The sequence below is a fragment of the Lissotriton vulgaris genome, chromosome 11, assembly GCF_964263255.1.
Source record: "Lissotriton vulgaris chromosome 11, aLisVul1.2, whole genome shotgun sequence".
In the NCBI taxonomy this organism is placed as follows: domain Eukaryota; kingdom Metazoa; phylum Chordata; class Amphibia; order Caudata; family Salamandridae; genus Lissotriton; species Lissotriton vulgaris.
Window position 1 is genome coordinate 780,424,934 of NC_141699.1, and position 13,520 is coordinate 780,438,453.

Here is a 13,520-nt window from a genome sequence, read left to right on the forward strand (position 1 = left end):
TTACGCCCACTCCCGCACTCCGCGTAGCCCCACTACGCACCTCCCTCCCGCTCTCCTCTACATACATTATTTAAGCAAAATACCCTAAATAAACAAGTTTAAAGCAGTTACCGTGTCCGGGGCTCCCTATTGGAATAGCGTCCCGTCATAGATACCAATGCGCATGCGCGGGCGGCCGCGCATGCGCATTGGTATCTATGACGGGACGCTATTCCAATAGGGAGCCCCGGACACGGTAACTGCTTTAAACTTGTTTATTTAGGGTATTTTGCTTAAATAATGTATGTAGGGGAGGGCGGGAGGGAGGCGGGTGGCGGCCGACTCGGCTACGCACACGGAGTGGGTGTAGTGTTGCCGGCTACGCTGTCTACGCAAAATGCGTAGGAGGCAACACTACGCCTACTCCGTGGGCGTAGCCGATTCGGACGCCCAGGGTTAATTTTAATGCCCAGATGTATTTGCTGTGCTAGTCCGACCCTGGCTGTTCCACGTATTCCGAGTGAATTTATCAATAAATAACACATGACTCAACCCCCAGTGGCTCCAATTGCCCTGTTGGTCCAGTGTCACTCCGAACTGAGGGAGTTCTTGCTGGGTCAGAGGTGCACTCACACGGAGCTGTTTACATAACGTGCTCGCCGTGCAAACCGTAGCAGCCCTCTCAATTGACTCCAGTGACGCCATTTAAACTTATTTTAATTAATGTTTAACCTATCGTAGATACTGTTTTTAACACTCCGTCGATCGTCAACCCCTCCTTATCCTCTCACTCCCAAATATACAATTTGGCACCAGCATGACTGAGCTAAACTGTGTGAATCAGGCGAGTGACGAAGGTGCTGGTGCTGACAAGTTCGTGTCTAGTCAGAGGCCAGTCACTCCTCTGATGTCCCTACTTGTTCGGTGTGCAGGGGAACGCCAGTTCTCTTGTGTCAGTGAATTAACGAGACACGCGTTTGTGCCTGCTTACTGGCACTATGACTATGAGAGATGGAAACAAACATACAAACTACTGCCACAAACGGATGAGAGAAACTCGCACTTTATTTACTCGGAACTTTTATACAGAATGCAAAGCATGACTGTATTTTCGGCTGAATTGGGTTACATGTTACAACTCATTTACACACAGTCACAGAGGCCCTTATTTAAGGCAACCCAAGGAACGTGCCAACAATGTACAGTCTTCAGAGTTTATTCGATGTTATATTGTTTTCATTTTTAATTATTATGTATGCACATGCACAATGGCACTCACCACATGGAAAGGAAGTCGGAACGGGAAACCAAGAATCAGGCGTGAGCGCTCTCACTGCACAGGACCATCTCTTCCCAGAGCAAGGGCAGGTGGCACGGCGACATCGCAGTCCCACCTGCCCCATCACAGTCAGGCACGGGTTGCCAAACCCAGCCGCAAGAAGAGCTCAGAACATCCATAGAAGCACCAAGCACCGGCACGCCACTGCCAACGGACCCGAGCCGGCGCACAAGGAGGCATGCATGAGCTGAGCATCCCGGGTGACAGGGTAAAGGAGTCCCGGCATGTGGCGCAACACAAACCACCTCAACCCCCAGACTAGAGAGCTTCTTCTTCACCCCTCTGAAACCCGCCTCCTTAACGAAATCCCCCTCACTCCGAAGCCGGCAGAGACAGGCAACATTTAAATACTTAAGTATAATTTACATGCGATATGTATGTATGTATGTATGTATAGGCGTTCTTTTATAGCACTATAACTGTCACCCGACTGGCATCCTGGCGCTTAGACTGTTATGACCCAATACATGATGTTTCCAGCTTCCAATCTATTTACATTGTTCTGGGGAACAGATGGGTCTTTAATGCTTTTTTAAAGGAAGAAAAATCTTCCAGGCCCCTCAGGCCTACCGGTAGAGAATTCCACAGCCGCGCTGCGGTAAACCTGAAGGACCGACCACCCATCCGGGACCTCAGAAACTTGGGTACTACCACCAAGTAAGCCGAGGCTGACCGGAGTGGTCTTGGAGGGATGTACCATGAGAAAAGGTCCTGCAGAGGAGACGGGCCTTGTCCGTGTAGAGCCCTAAAAACCAAACACAAAGCTTTGAAGTTCACCCGTTGAGAGATTGGCAACCAATGAAGGTCCCTAAGTGCCTTGGCAGAAGAGTCCAGGCGGCATCGCGAGAGTGCCAGTTTGGCAGCAAAATTCTGTACTCTGAGTTTTCCTAGCAGAGTAACTGGTGCCCCCAGCAGCAGTGCGTTGCAGTAGTCGAGACAACTTAAAATTATGCTCCGCATTACCTCTGGTCTGGCCTGTACCGGGAGCAAGGGTAGAATCTTTCGCAATGATCCAAGTAATGCCATACAAGTGGCCACCGTTTTGTTCACTGATGTGTCCAGCTGTAAGTCGGAACTAAACATTACCCCCAAATTCTGATCCGATTCGGCAGGCAGACTAGTACCTTGGAAATCAGGAGGCCAAAAACCCTGCGGTAGGGGTCTGGGGGTCCGATCCATAGAGCAATGTAGCACCTCGGTTTTCGAGCTGTTAAATTGTAGGGAGTTGTTACCCAGCCATTCTGCCGTGGTGCTCATGCATCGATGGAAGACCTCCTGTGACACCCCGTCCTTACCCTCAAACGAGAAGATAAGTTGGGTGTCATCGGCGTAGTTGGTGACTGTTATGCCAAAAGATTTAATCAGCGTGATCAGGGACGGAGGTAAAGATTGAAAAGAATGGGGCTGATTGTAGGAAGGTACATCCTGACTATGGTTGCCCCCAACTTTTTGCCCTGTGTTTTAGCTGGTTTTGGACATAGTCGACCTGGGACCCTGCCAATCAGGACCCCAGGCCTACTGCTCTCTCTTTAAAATGGATTCCATGTACCCTAGGTACATTTCCAATTGGTACTGGGCCACCTTATCAGACCCTGTAACTCAGGGCATAGGTGTACCCAGGGCTGCCAGGGGCTGCAGCATGTATTATGCCACCCCTGGCTGGCCTCCTAAATTTGACACAACTGGCTGCATGATAGCTGGGGCAAAGTCGTGTAATCACCCTTTGCTGTAGGTGTAGTATACCTATACCTAACCCTAAAATGGACACACAGATTCCTATCAGTCACTCCTATGGCAGGCCTTAACAATCCTGAAGGCAGAGTGCTTGGAATCGTGTGAGATGGTGCTCTGGCATGAGCTGAGCCTGTCTGCAGCTTGCGGAACCAAGTCCTAATAGCTGTTCCATGATATCGCATACCATATACTCTTAAGTGCATTATAATCCTCGCGGTTAAATGCTAACTTTGGTATTGCTTTATCAAAGCATGTCGAGTAAGGTGTCATACGAATTGGAATACTAACCCCTCGCCAATTCTGGCGACGGGGTTAGCATTCCACCCTTCTAGAGGGACACGACATGTATGTAACTGTGAACCCCGGTTAAAGTTAACTGAAGCCTCAGCTCCACAAAATGGATGCTGCCACCACAGACACGAGTCTGACCTCCTGCTGCTGGGAGTCCTTCCAGCGAGGGAGGCCTGGACAAAGGGTTTCCTGTCCGGGGCGGTGCTAGCACCGTCCCAGACATGGTTTTGTGTATCCTGGGTAGGCAGGGCTTTTCAGGAAGGTGACTGCTGAGTGGCACCCCGGTGCTCACTACGCATAGGCCAGTCAGAACCAGTTCCAGGGGCACACCAGCCCCTGGCCTGGGGAAGTCCGGCAGGGGAGAGGGGTGTAACCACCCCCCTCCTGGTCCCACCCATAGGCAGGACCTAGTCACCGGGTCAGCCCCCTTTTTTAGTATAAAGATAGGAGCGGGCCCCCTGTTCAAATTAGATCATCTTTGAATCAAGAACTACTTTCTACGAAAGGACACTCAAGACTCTTCTCAAGATTTCTCCCTTGTGACTAAGGAGTAGTCACCCTGCATCAGCGGGCACCATCTAAGAACTCTGCGGTTTGCTGCAAGTCCTTCCTCAAGGATCCGACGGCCCAGCTCGACGAGAACCGGCTTCCCTGGCACCTCTGACCTCTACCCACGTCATCAGCTCAGCTGTGATCTGTGGGTGCGACGAGACCTCGAGGGACCGGCCATCATCAGAACCTGCACGCTCTTAAACCAGCACGACCATCGAAGCGATTCCCTGGTGAGTGCTCTGGGGTCCGAGAAGCCCCGACCCTGAGCCGCTCTAGCACCGAAGTGCAGTCTCCCAGCATCTCCACGATCTGCGTGGGGCCCTTCTGCTCGCTGCTCAGCCTGTTGTCTGGTCACTAGCCGCTGGCTTGTGCCCTTCTGTGACGACATCCGAGAATCATCACTGCTGGTCTGGTTGCTCCAGACTGGCCCTTGCTTCCATCTTTGCGAGAAGCACCCCGGACCCTCCTGGTCCACTCAAGACGCCATCTTAGGCCCACCACGTGGCCCTGAGATCTGCCAAGGCTTGTTGCCCCATCCTGGGCCCAGCGACGCCGACAGCATCATCCTTCGTGGGACAGCTCGCACCTCCGCCGTGGTCGCCGACAACGCCTCCTGGACCGTGAGACTGCAGAGCCTAGCGTCGCCCACTCACCTGGTCGAGGTGACGGCCAACCGGTGCCTTCCTGGTACCCTCTGACTACTGGCTAGTAGTACGAACTTGGTCCCCTCTGCTTTCAGGTTTCATCAATCTCCGATCCAGGCTTGGATCTCTACGAACTATTCAGCACTGGTCGCCGGCCAGCAACTCCTTTCTTCCGGCTCCTGGCTCGTCAGCGAAGACCCCGACGCCTGTAAGACTTGTGCAGCCGCAGCCCTCGTGGCTAGGTAACTCGGCATTTCGGTGCCTGCATAGCCTCCTTACTCTAGGGTCCCGAGTCCCTCGCTTCCGACTTGCCTTATCGGGTCCGCCCGAGACCTTAACCTTTCCGTGTCCTCGGACACTTGTTTTAATTGTGCACTTGAAGTATTTGCTAAAGAGATTTGGTTTGTGCTTAGTACCCTGTCCTCATAAAGAGTACAGGGCTGTTGTGATTCTTAATAAATATACTGTTTATTTTCGTAACACTTGTGTGGTGTCCTTTCACTGGGTGTTCAAGGGGTACATGTGTGGTAAACAGCTGGCTTAACGCGCCCTCTCGAGTCTTTAGCCTTAGACTGCTCGTATCCACGCTACTAGGATAGCTGGTCTATAGGTTGACTTACAACCAAACACCATAAGGGACGTTGGAACGATACATAGCGGTCGCTAGAATAGCGAACGTTGCATATCGGGCCAACTTCTCACACTGATGGCCGAGCCCTGGGATACTCCCTGACCAACCCTCCTGATGTTGGATTTAAAGGGTGGCATGGCAACTACCTGGTGCCTTTGATCGAGATATGACACCAGCCATTCAAGGGCCAAGCCCGACACCCCAGCCTCCGTCAGTCCCCTGACCAGGATTGCATGGCTGACCGTGTCGAACGCAGCCGACATATCGAGCAGCACTAAAAAGGCTGCTCGACCCTGGTCGGCACGCGTTTGAAGGTCATCGAGAACAGTCACCAATGCCGACTCTGTCCCATGTGCCGGTCTAAACCCAAACTGAGCCACATCCAAACAATCAGTAGTCTCAAGAAAGTTGGAGAGATGTTTTGTGGCCAGTTTCTCTAGAATTTTAATAGGGAATGGCAAGAGGGAGATGGGCCTAAAGTTGGCTGGGCATGTGGGGTCCAGATTCTCCTTTTTAAGCAGTGGGGAGACCACCGCCAATTTCCAGCAATCTGGAACCCGTGCTGAAGTGAGAGACTGGCGACAGATGGAAAAAAGTGGGGGAAACAGCTATTCACGACAAAGTTTCCAGAATTTGGGTGGAAGAGGATCAGAAGGTGAGCCAGAGGACACCCCGTCAGCCAAAGAGCAGAAGTCCTCAAAAGATGGTAGAGGAAAGTTGCTCAGCTCACCTGATTTAGTACACTCCTTCCTATTCTCAAACGAGATGGAATCGTGCACAGCACAGCCAGTTGACGAGGGAAGATTGTTTAAGATGTTGGCAATCTAATCCTCAAAGGCCTGTGCTAGCGAATCACAGAGAGCTTGAGAGGCCGGGATGACAATTTTTGTACAGCCAGGATGGGCCAGGTCCTTTACGATCTTAAATAAGGCCTGAGATTTATTTACAGCTGCCATCAAAGATTCTTCTAAGAATCTAGCTTTGGCAAGCTTGATCTGGATTTTATAGGACGCCAGTGCTTGTTTGAAGAGGACTCTATGTGATTCCAGGTACTGTTTCCTCCAGGTCCGCTCAGCCTGTTTACATTGGAGCTTGAGCTGCCGAAGTTCTTCCGAGTACCATGGCATAGCAAGATTAGTCCTATCTTTGATTTTTCGCAGCGGGGCCAAAGAGTCCAGAGAAGCCGAGATTCGCTGACAGAGAGTCTCGTAACTTACGTCCACATTCGCTCCCAATACAAAGCCATCTGGCAGCAGAGAGGGCAAGATCGTTTGTTTGAGGAGTCTAGACCATTGTCTCCCCATTCTAGTGCCCCCCACACTCCCTTTCTTTAATGGAGCACTAGTGCACGAGAGGGAGAACTGGACGAGGGCGTGATCCGTCCAACACTGAGGCAGGACGTCACGTATAGCCGTTCGACAAGCGTCAGCAAAAAGTAGATCAAGAATATGGCCCTTTGAATGGGTTTTGGAGAGTACCAGTTGTTGTAGCTCAATATTATGACAAGCTTGGACCAGCTCTACATAGGCCGTCTTGGTCGGTCTCTCTGACCAAAGATTGAAATCCCCTCACACCATCAACTTTGTGTGGGAGAGATCTTATATTAAGTCTATGAGCTCAGGTACAGCAGATAACGAGCTAGCCGGGGGTCTATAACATAGTAGACCCGTGAATAGCACGCCTCCTTGGTCCTTGATGGAGAAACCCAATGTTTCGCACCCAGCGATTGCCTTGATGATAAGCTGGGAGACGTCAGGAGTCTGCCTAAAAATTAATCCAGTTCCACCTCCTCTGGCTCCCATCCTGGGATTATGCCTTATTTTGAAGCCAGTGGGACAAGCTGTCCCCAGTTCCACCGAGCTAGTCGGTGTTGTCCAAGTCTCTGTCATGAAGAGTACGTCTAGATGGTAAGAATCGATAAGTAACGCAATTTCTTCACAGTGTTTGATGAGAGATCTCACATTTAACAAGCCACAGGACAAGGCAACTGGGTGCTTACTGGTGGTGATATACTTTCGGTTACTGAGTGAACCGAGATTAAGGCGTAAAAGTTCATCGCAGGAATAAGAGTAAGAAGCTACATCTTGGTTCCGAGAGGCAGAACTTTCGGCGCCCGGCGCGAACGGGCGCAAACGGGCTTACCTCTGGCGCACCTCCGGCGCTCCGCCGGCGCGCCAGCTGCGCGCCTACGCTGCGCGCTTTAGGGGTGTCCATCATATATAGCCGTATACGCAAGATTCCAGTAGTGCGATCACTAGCCCCCCAACCAAGATGGCGCCTGCAATTCGGCACTCCCTGGTTCCCTCCCTCACCCAAGATGGCGGCTACCAAAACCGCAGCGCGATGTCCCCAGGAGCCCTAAGGTGCCCTGAAGCGCTCAAATTCCCGCAAAGTGCGGAATGAGGTCACAATTATAGTGCGGGTAAGAGTGGTACTAATAACACGCTATGAGAGAGGTAGCGCCTAGCGCCAAGATCGACAGCGCGAGCGCGCAGTAAAGTAGATTAATTTTAAAATAATTAAAACAGCAATGCAGCAATAGATTCTGCAGCGCGCAATGGTCATGTGAGTCTGACCTGTCGATGGGGAAGTTCTGCTTTTATGCACTTCCAGACGCAAGAGTCCTGTAGTGCGATCACTAGCCCCCCAACCAAGATGGCGCCAGCAATTCGGCACTCCCTGGTTCCCTCCCTCACCCAAGATGGCGGCTACCAAAACCGCAGCGCGATGTCCCCAGGAGCCCTAAGGTGCCCTGAAGCGCTCAAATTCCCGCAAAGTACGGAATGAGGTCACAATTATAGTGCGGGTAAGAGAGGTACTAATAACACGCTATGAGAGAGGTAGCGCCTAGCGCCAAGATCGACAGAGCGAGCCCGCAGTAAAGTAGATTAATTTTAAAATAATTAAAACAGCAATGCGGCAATAGATTCTGCAGCGCGCAATGGTCATGTAAGTCTGCGATATGCGATAATACATAATAAAATATTATATAAAACTTACCTTGGCTTCCCGCGCTGACTCCCGAGACTGCAGACTTCCGACTCCCGCCGTCCTGGATTTTGAATGCGTCTGACGTGGTCTGGGCTCTCGTCAACAGGAAGGCTGCAGGCAACCTCCCTCCCCTCTACCGCAGCCAGCACCGCTTGGTTCGGACGGCTGCCCCAACAGCGTCATTTCTCTCAGTCTGTATGCTGCAGAGAACGGAGAGGAGGAAGCGGAGTACTTAATCACTGTATCCTATCTACTTTATCAGAGAGCATTGCAGTGGCATTCCTAGCTTCAGTTAAATCTGTTTGCATCTGAACAATAACCCTCATTAAATCATCCATGGTGGCCATAATGTCAAAACTCTCAGACCGGGAGGAATATTATTCGTGGGCTCACTATTCTGTCAGGTTGCTTCTTCCTCAGGGTCCGGAGTGATGATATAAGGGGCCCACCTCTCAATACCTCCAACTCTGATTGTAATGATTACACAGAGTATTGAAGTGATTAAGCGGGGGAAAGGGAATTAGGAAGGGACCAGCTGGGAAGGAGATCTGAAAAGGAAAAGTTACTCGCAAACAAAAATACACGCACTTTCCTTCGCACAAAGACGTAAATTAGGACATCAGATTCTGTCCTTCAATCAGGAACTAGCTTAAGAGCTTTGTGGCTTGCGTTTATTCAGACAATAAGACTCTTAGTTGACCTTTCTTAGATCCGCTATATTGTGGCGATAATACTTCACTTCAGTATCAACTGCTCAAAGGCATAAGCGGCAGAATTTGGTTTAGGTCTTTCTATGACTAGGTTTTCAATCACCTAAACAATCAGTGTCTTATATTTCCTTATTTTATGTGACTTAAATGTGTTCCCAAAAACATTCATGGAACTACTATAGAACAAGAATCGCACTCGTGAATATGGTAAATGATCTTGAAAATCAAATTGAATGTTCCTAATAAATCACTGAAATGGTTTTAACAAGATTCGCAATCTTACCTGTAGAGTGGACCTCTGTCTCCTTTCTCTCACTCTGCTCCTTCACTCGTTTTTCTATCCTTTCTATCTTTCACCTTTCTGCATCTCTGCTCTTTTGTGCGTTATTTCTGCCCATTTTCCCTTTCTCTCCCTCTGCTCCTTCACTCGTTTTTCTACCCTTTCTATCTTTCACCTTTCTGCACCTCTGCTCTTTTGTGCCTTATTTCTGCCCATTTTCCCTTTCGCTCCTTCACTCGTTTTCACTCGTTTTTCTACCCTTTCCATCTTTCACCTTTCTGCCCTTTCCTGCATCTCTACTCTTTTGTGCCTTATTTCTGCTTATTTTCCCTTTTTTCTTTATCCCTTCTTTCCTCCCTTTACCTTTCCCCGCCGCTGCTGCCCCCGCGGCCCCTCCCCCCCCAGCGCGACGGCCCAATCCAGCTCCTCTCCCCGCTCCCGCCTCCCAGCTGTCCAGCCCTCCCCGACCCCTACTTAATGGCGGCCACTGGTGCACCGAAGGCGCGTCAAAGGCTAGCACATCTGCGCCCGTCCGCGACCAGCACCAGGAACCCTGGACCTCCGCCCCGCCAACGCTGCGACCCAGCAGCACTCCACGCACTCAACCCAGGCTGCAACAACAACTGCAAGCTAGCATCACCAGCCGACACCCATGGACCTTTCAGCTGTCACCGCTGCCGGCACACCTGCAGCACCGCCAAGAACACGGATCCAGCACAACCCGCCCCCAAGAACACAACCAAACCGAAGACCCTGCAATGCATCCTCCTCAACGTCCGATCCCTCCACAAACATGCCACAGAAATCTGGGACCTCCTCGACAGCACCACCCCGGACGTAGCATTCTTCACCGAAACCTGGACCAATGCCACCTCGGGACCGGACATCGCCATCGCCATCCCGCAAGGATACAAGATCTCCAGGAAGGACCACCCCACCCACCCAGGAGGAGGAATCGCCATCGTCCACAAATCCAGCCTCCGCCTGAGCACACTACCTGACGAGTCCACAAAACTGATGGAACACCCTCACTTCAAGATACTGGCCAGCCCCAGCGCCGCCCACCGAGGAACCCTCATCTACCGACCCCCTGGACCCCGCGGACCCTTCGCCAACTCCATCACGGACATTATCTCCCAGCAGGCCATCGCATCCACCAACTACACCCTGCTGGGAAACCTCAACTTCCACCTCGACAATCAACTGGACCCCAACACCACATGCCTCCTGGCCAACCTCCACAACATTGGACTCTGCCAGATCGTGACAGAGCCCACGCACTCAGCAGGACACACCCTCGACCCCCTCTTCACTACAGGAAACTCCATCACCTTCAGCCACACCACCGAACTCCCATGGACCGACTATCGTTGCGTCCACTTCACCTTCAGAACACACACCATCCACAGACACCAGCACCTGCTTCAAGAAAGAAACTGGACCAAAATCACGAACGACCAGCTCACCTCCTCACTCAACAACTCCACCCCAACCATTGCGGAAAACGACGACCCCAACAACGCAGCTCGAACCCTGCATAGATGGATCTCGGACAGCACCAACACCATAGCCCCCCCTCAAGAAAAACAACAATACCCGTGCCAAGAAAGCCAGATGGTTTACCACCGAACTTCGAGAGTCCAGGCGCACATGCCGCCGCCTCGAAAAGTCCTGGAGAAACACCAAATCCACAGAAGCCCACAACAACTTCAGAGCCGCCACCAACGCCCACCATCAACTCATCAGAGAAACGAGGAAAAAAGAGATTGAAGACAGAATCTCCACCCACGCACACAACAGCAAGAAACTCTTCAGCATCATCAAGGAGTTCGCCCAACCCACCAGCGAGTCTACTGACATCCCTCCCTCACAAGACCTCTGCGACAAACTCAGCACCTTTTTCCCCCACAAAATCAAGAGCATCTACGACAACTTCGACAAAGACAACCAACACACTGAACCCTCACGAACCACCCCCGACTCCCGGAAACCAGCGATTGATGACTGGACAGCCCTCACCATCGAAGACACACTGAAGACAATGAAGTCAATCTACTCAGGGGCCACCACGGACCCCTGCCCCCACCACATCTTCAACAGAGCCACCGATACCATCGCACCCATGCTCCACCACCCCATCAACCGCTCCCTGGCGACCGACTCCGTCCCCGACGACTGGAAACACGCGGAGGTCAACCCCCTCCTAAAGAAACCCTCAGCGGACCCCACCGACCTCAAAAACTACAGACCCATCTCCCTGCTCCCTTTCCCAGCGAAAGTCATCGAGAAAGTCATCAACAGCCAACTCGCCACATTCATTGAAGAACACAACATCCTCGACTCCTCCCAATCCGGCTTCAGAAAAAACCACAGTACGGAAACCGCCCTCCTCGCCGCAACAGACAACATCCGCACCCAACTGGACAAAGGAGAAACAGTAGCCCTCATCCTCCTAGACCTATCAGCGGCGTTCGACACAGTCTCCCACCGCACCCTAATACGCAGACTCTACGACGCAGGAATCCAGGACAAGGCCCTCGACTGGATCTGCTCCTTCCTCTCCGGCAGGACGCAACGGGTCAGACTCCCCCCTTTCCTCTCAGACCCCACACCTACCACCTGCGGAGTCCCCCAGGGCTCCTCCCTCAGCCCGACGCTCTTCAACGTCTACATGGCTCCACTTGCCCCCATCGTCAGAACCTACGGACTCAACATCGTGTCATACGCAGACAACACCCAGCTCATCTTCTCCCTATCCAACGAGCCCAACACCGCCAGACGCAACTTTCGAGAAGGCATGAAAGCAGTCGCCAAATGGATGAAAAACAGTTGCCTACAACTAAACACCAACAAAACAAAAGTACTCATCATGGGCCCAAACCCCGACGCGTGGAGCGACAACTGGTGGCCCACCGCCCTTGGAAACCCGCCAACCCCCACAGACCACGCACGCAACCTGGGAATCATCCTGGACTCCGAGCTCAAAATGGACCGCCAGATCAACTCTGTCTCATCTTCCTGCTTCCACACCCTCCGCCTCCTTCGTAAGACCTTCAAATGGATCCCCCTCGAACACCGAAAGACAGTCACTCACGCCCTGGTCACCAGCAGACTCTACTACGGCAACGCACTCTATGTCGGAATAAACAAAAACATCATCCGCAAGCTACAGAACATCCAGAACGCCGCCGCAAGACTGGTCCTCAACCTGCCAAAACACTGCCACATCTCGCAGCACCTGCGCACACTCCACTGGCTCCCCGTCGAGGCGAGAATCACCTTTAAGATGCTCACCCACGCACACAAGGCCCTCCACTCCACGGCACCGGACCGGCATACCTGAACAGCCGGCTCAAATTCCAGGCACTCCCAAAGGACCCTACGATCAGCCCATCTCTCCTACGCCGTGGTCCCCCGCACCAGAAAGACCAAATCGGGAGGCCGCTCCTTCTCCTTCCTCGCCGCCAAAGCCCTTACAGAGTAGTTGCGCTTTAACAAACTCCTGATTGATGGATTGACTCTACTTCTGAATCTGGGTTAGTGACAGGTAATCCCCTCCAAAACCTAGCCTCACCGTGAGCCCATCAAGAAGAGAAGTCTCTGCAGATTCTAAACTCCTCCTGCAGCTCAGCGAGCGTTGTAGCAGATTTCAGGCACCCAGAACTCTCCACCGATCAAAAGAACAAAGCTGGCCTTGCAGAGAAACTGAGCCCCAAGATCCTCTTCCTCCTTCACCAAAAGACGCTGAATAGTGAGCACGGGGAACTGGGTGCGGCCGCTGACATCGTAGGCACGCCCCGTGCCAAACCTCACGCATCTCGCGTGAGGTGTCAAACCTCACGCATCTCGCATGAGGTGCCAAACCTCACGCATTTCGCGTGAGCTGCCAAACCTCACGCATCTCGCGTGAGGTGCCAAACCTCACGCATTTCGGGTGAGGTGCCAAACCTCACGCATCTCACGTGAGCTGCCAAACCGCACGCATCTCGCGTGAGGTGCCAAACCTCACGCATTACGGGTGAGGTGTTAAACCTCACGCATTTCGGGTGAGGTGCCAAACCTCACGCATTTTGGGTGAGGTGCCAAACCTCACGCATCTCGGGTGAGGTGCCAAACCTCACGCATCTCGAGTGAGGTGCCAATCCTCACGCATCTCGGGTGAGGTGCCAATCCTCACGCATCTCGCGTGAGGTGCCAATCCTCACGCATCTCGGGTGAGGTGCTAAACCGCACGCATCTCGGGTTAGGTGCCAAACCTCACGCATCTCGGGTGAGGTGCCAATCATCACGCATCTCGCGTGAGATACCGAATCGCACGCATCTCGCGTGAGGTGCCAAACCTCACGCATCTCGTGAGTGTCTGGCGCGG